Raw genomic sequence first — 6,059 nt, 5'->3', positions numbered from 1 at the left:
AGCAGCGCTTAAATACCCGCGAATTATCGCGCGCATTCGCATGCGAAATGACGCGAACCGGGTCGTTTCGTCCCTGATAAAACGAAGGCTGGAAATAAGCAAGTTGAGCGTATAAAATAACGCTTAAACATTAGATACCATTTATCCGTCTGACGCATCGCTGCGCAACTGATGAATATGTTCTGATTGCTAATAGAAATTATACCGTTTGGAGATTAAGACGGATATGGTAATGTCACCTACATATATTACCAAAAGCTGAAAACTATCGCTTTGTTTCCGACAAGAAGTTGCAGAAAAATTAGGAACTAACAATAAGCTATTTCCAATTCATTTCTTTCGTTATAATTTAGTTTGTCGTTCCTTCATTTGCGAAGTCTAGAAAAATCAAGTTGAATCAATAAATCCTGAATTTTATCGACAAACTATTCAATTCAGAGGGATAATTATGTAATTATGGTAATGTTGAAAGGTGATTAAGCATGTCTAAATGGAAATTTCAAACATTTAAAATCGCAATTAAATGATAACTATGATGGTCACTTGAATCAAATTCTATCATTGGTATATGGTATATTTGAACACACTCGTACTAAATTTGAAATAATATCCTGTCTACCCTTCTTAACACAAATAAATCGGCTTTCTGTTTCAGCACTACCATTTATTAAGTGCGTGCATCCTAACAAGATATTAATTTCTAAAAGAGAACTCCATTTTAATTTGAATCTAAAGGAAAACTTTTCTTTAAACCCAACTCAATTCCTTAAAAATATACTTTTTTTTATAGAAGTGAATGCTGATATTTGGCATTTTGGGAAATGAAACAAAACTTCAATTATTTTTAACACAGTTTCATCTTATATTAAATAAAGAAATTAGAAAAATAGTTTATTGCAGTACAAGTGCAAATCTGTGACGAGTGTGAAGGCCCCAACATAAGTTAAGGCAATCGCTGTGACACACACTATTTTTTTCAACAACTAAGAGGGGAAGTTCGATTTGAGAAGCAAACAAATATAATATAATAATTTAAAAGAAGAAGATCAAGGACAATCAAGAGGCCCAGAGACACAGGCCCAGCTTCACGAAACCTAACCTAAACGTGCAAACTTCAGGTTAAACTTAGCCGAATGACGTTACTGGCCATGCGTAAAGGCTGTGCGTACTTTTTTTACAAAATTTTTCATTCTTAAACGACCAGGTTTCGATCTTTGACCCACCGTACGTAAAATTAAATTATCGGAAAGTGCGCATGCGCCAAGAAAGCCACAGTGTGTAAAATTACGAATTTCAGCTAAGCGCATGCGTCAGCGTCGTCCATAGGTTTAAAAAATTTAACTTTCCAAGCATGCGTTAAGAAGAATATTGTTTTACGATAAACAACTTTATTCTCTGAGTGAATTATACCGTGATTAAAATATTTATATTCATCAGCAGCGGATGGATTTGACAATAATACTAATTATATTTAAATCATTCTTAATACGAAACGATGGATTCACATATTTATCAAAAACTTCTGTCGGCGCTTTTCTAAAACTAGTAAAGACCCGAGGTGCAGAGAGATCATCCGAACTTAATATCTTGAGATCTTACAACATTCTAAGTAGTGACGAAGTGGACTAAATTTATGTATCAACCTTCTGCAATACGTAGAAAGTGTGACGACACACTGTATTTATTCGGGGAGAATCCCACGAGCCTTATTGCAACTCTGGATGGCGTCACCGTCTTCCATCGATTCGTGGCGTCATCCGGCAGGATTCTCACGAACTATGCTTGACGTCTACGATCATTCGACCGAATGAATGGAAGAGGCTCCATTCATAAAAGTCGCATGTATGTAACCATACCATGTACCAAACTTTTACCCTTTAACGTAACGTTGTTTTAAAATTTGTCTAATTAACAATCAGAATATCAAAAAAGATAGAACCAACGACGAAGAGATTAAAATTTTTGCAGCACGATTCATTTCGCCTTGAAATGAAAGGTTTTTCTTCTTAAGATAAATTCTCATAAATGTCAAACATTTCCGAGGAACAGCTGCACTTTCTAATTGGGAACAGTCACGTTCACACCGACCAAAAATATAATATTAGTCACAGACGAACTCTCACAGAATCCGTATTTCATATCATTTCACCAGGAAAAATTTACAAACCAGTTAACAAATACTCTTTAAGTTACAATTATCTTTCGAACATTCTCCATCTGACATATATCTCTAATCGAATGAGCTGTTAAAAGAATTCATGGCAATAAGATTCGATAGTTTTTCCGGGGATCAATTTAGGCATCCGAAAGTTTTTTTTTTTTCGAACATTATAAGATTAAAGTTATATTAGTTAATGTTACACCTGGGGACGAATAAATACCCAAACCAGCCTTCACCTCGTTCGCTAATATCGAAGCAAACAGAACCTTGAGGGTGATACGCGCAGCAAGGTTTCCTTAAACGTTGTTGGTTCAACGGCTGCAGTCTACAGCCACAAGTGCGCTTATAACTCACGTTATCATTGTAAAATTTATGAGTTTATTAACCATTGATAGCGCAACCGAGGGCTTTTACACTGTTTCTAACAATCGTCTTATAAATAACAGACTTTGCAAATTTACTCGACATTAATATGTTTCAATTCCGTGGCCGTGATCTATTCTTATGATTTCATGGTTAGTGTTAATTCAATGACAATATCGGCAGATGGGAGATTTTTTTTTTATTCCAATGTTTTTCTTTCACAGCAGCAGCAAATTTCCACTCCGAGTTACCATTTGATCAACGTGCGAGGAATTACAAAATTGACTAATAATCACAGCTTCGCAAAACTTCCTCGAGAAACTGCTAAATGAATGAGTCACTGTATTCCCAACGTGTTTAGGTGCGGTGAATACAAGCTTGGAGTATTTTTGTTCAGAATTGCGTTTTCGTTTTCACGTTTGCGACATGCGGACTTAAATCTTTGGAGATATGTAAGTCAATGTCGAAATCGACCAGGGAACCCTTGACTCATTCATTTAGCTGTTTCTATAGAATATTTATTTTCATAAATAGGAATTTCATGACGAGTGTAAAGTGCCGCCGGAGCCGTGTCAAGTGCGAAACTCACACTAGTCAAGAAGTTCATATTTTCCGTGCCTACATTCTGTCAAAAACTACAAAATAGTCGAGTCATTGACAATGGTAATGCAGAAAAAATTTTGCAGGGTTGTGAATTTGTTTCCATTCCTGTATTGTTATGGTTTTGGCAAAGACTGCATGATCCTCAAATTCTTCACGAGTGACCATCACATTATTTTACATATAGGTAATCATTTTTTTCCCTTTTTGAAGAATTTGATGAATTTTTTTACCTTTCGAAGTATATATGATTTTTTTCGAAAAAAATTATCGCAATTGGTTCAACTTGGTTTAAGCAGCTGGGGACTGCATTGTAACATGTGAGAATCCGTTCAAAAGATTCATGTCATCTCTTCAATTATACTGAAACATTATATTCTACCGAACGGCGGACAGTTGAGTGCGTTGGACAAAAAAATAGCAAAAACGTGCTCCTCGGACTCTGCCGGATCACGGCTGGCAGTGCCGAGCTTCCCTCACAAACAAATTAACATCTTGTTCCTCGGTTAAAAAGTTGATGTGACGATTGAATTTCGGAGTTATCGAAATATATCGAGCACATTGTTGGCATTGTATTCGTTCTCTAATTGGTATGTGTGTGGTGTGTCAATTTGACAGTTGGCGCGCCGTTATGCTTATGCATCTTTATCAAAATTGAAAATAATAATGACAGTTCATCATGATGTCATAAAAAGTTGAAGAAAGCTGACAAACTGAAAACAAATGCAAATGATACACTAACTCCAAAGAAATCACACGTTTTGAGATGCCATAGATGATAATGGGTATAACTAGACAAATTAAAGAACAAAACGGCTTTTTCATGTAATTGCCTTGATGGCGTTGTACTGAATTATGATAGAATGGTCATGAGCGCTACAACGTCGGCAGACTGTCAGACGTGCGCTTTAGCGCGCGTGCTGCATCTAGTTATAAATAAATAGGACATATTTAATTGGCATAGTTAATTGGTCTAATTGACGAATCAGATCTAATCATAACCTGGAGGTACTGCGATGGCGCATCGTGGATCGTACCCCGTCTTTCTGCCTGTCAAAACCCACAAAATCTTTTCGATATTTCGAAAACAACAGATCTTAGTATTTAAATTTATATTTTATCTCCAAGTTATCCGTCCAGTAGAGTCAGCACATAATTTCCAGGTACAACCCGATAAACGTTTCGTCACGCCGTATCTAACAGAGAGTCAGTATAAGCGTCACTTTACCCTCGGGTTTTCAATTCAACATTTACCGTTCGTCAGGAGGTCCTCGTAAAAAATAATAGGAATCATTCGATAATGAAGGTTTAAGTTTATCCTGGTATGCCTGTGTGTAACCATCCGACAGTAGAGGTTTACTATTATTTATCCTTGTAATCACTTGTAATGACCATCCGACAGCAGAGGTTTTTTGATTACCCTTGTCTATAACTATCCATAACGGAAGTGGCATTATCCTACATACTCTCTTCTCCCAAATACACTAAAAATTGTGCCACCTGCTAAACACCCAACACCATAACTCCTACAATTACACGTATATCCATCTGTACCGTTCACTTCCTGAACAAACGAACATTATTTTTCCATCGTATATGTATAATTATGGGACTCGTCTCGCGTTATTGCCTACGTTCTATGATTTTAGACTGTCCAAGCTGTACCCCCCCCCCCCCCCCCCCTTTAACTCGCAAAATTAAAAAAGCACGTAGGCGGTGTACCACACACCCTCATATGCATTCACTGTAAAGCTTGCGTAAATGCCATCAATTCTGCCCGGAAGCTCGGTGAGCTTGAGCTAAAGGTGGGAACTGTTGCCAGAGTACTACAGATGTCGCCGACTTAAGGTATTAAACCACCGATATTTGGTGCTTAGGTGAGGGACAACGCAGAAAACATTACCAATGGAGTTAGGAAGAGTATAAGTTTTGGTTGCCTGAGCCACCTCCAAAGCGACCCGATTCGTCATCGATTCCAGCAGACGAAAATTAACGCTCTTTGGTACCGTACGCGCAAGCTTTGCTACTATTATTCCACCGCAGGTTCTTCAGCTAAGAGAACTTTAAAGGGGCACATCTACCTGGGGAGGTTCAAGATATCGGTTTTTTTTGACCTTCTGAAAGTTTCATGTCCTAAAAATATTCCCTACAAATTTTGCAATGATATATACAAAATTGACAAAGTTATGACATTTTGTATGAAACATGTTCGATCGCTCGAGCGCTTGAGATCACAAGGAAAATCACTCGTAGGCAACGGAAATTGTTCTCTCGTGAAGTTGCCATTGATACAGAGGGCCATAGAATTGACGACCAAAGGTAAAGTTCAACAGCTTCACTTTACTCGTTATCTTCACAACAATAGCAAAACCATACCCGAAACTTGATGCGCTTTTTTCTCGAAACCGGTGAAAACGATATGTGGATAACCGCGCTATAGATCCTTTTCAAATTCACACAAAATCCGCTATGACACACTGAGAGGTCGTTTACGATCTTACTTTTTCAAAATCGACCTTCATTTTTTCAAAGTTTAGTAAGAACGGTGAAATTTTTCAGGAATTTTTCGTAATGAAATTTCAATTGGTCACCATTCAAACAAAAATTATTTTTAAAAAATCGGCGATCGTCAACGACTCGTGAAATCTTATTGACTTGAATAACTCGTTCAGTTTTCTTGTTTCAGATGAATAGTTTCGATGGGGGTATCCACCGCCGAGCGCGATACAAAAACGTTCTTCTTTTCGTTCGTTTGCTTTTGTTTTTTGTAATTTTTTGATCTTTTGTTTAGACGCTCGAAATATTATGTATATCCAAACATTAAAAAAAAATCAGTTCATTTCCTCCTACAGGTTATAAGAAAAAAAAATCCAAAGTTTGACTCTTTTTTTCGCCAGGTAAATGTGCCCCTTTAAATCATGGACGCGCTATCTTT

The sequence above is a fragment of the Neodiprion virginianus genome, chromosome 2 (genome assembly GCF_021901495.1).
Source record: "Neodiprion virginianus isolate iyNeoVirg1 chromosome 2, iyNeoVirg1.1, whole genome shotgun sequence".
Lineage (NCBI taxonomy): Eukaryota > Metazoa > Arthropoda > Insecta > Hymenoptera > Diprionidae > Neodiprion > Neodiprion virginianus.
The sequence above is the reverse complement of the archived record's forward strand: the minus strand, read 5'-3'. Positions refer to the sequence as shown.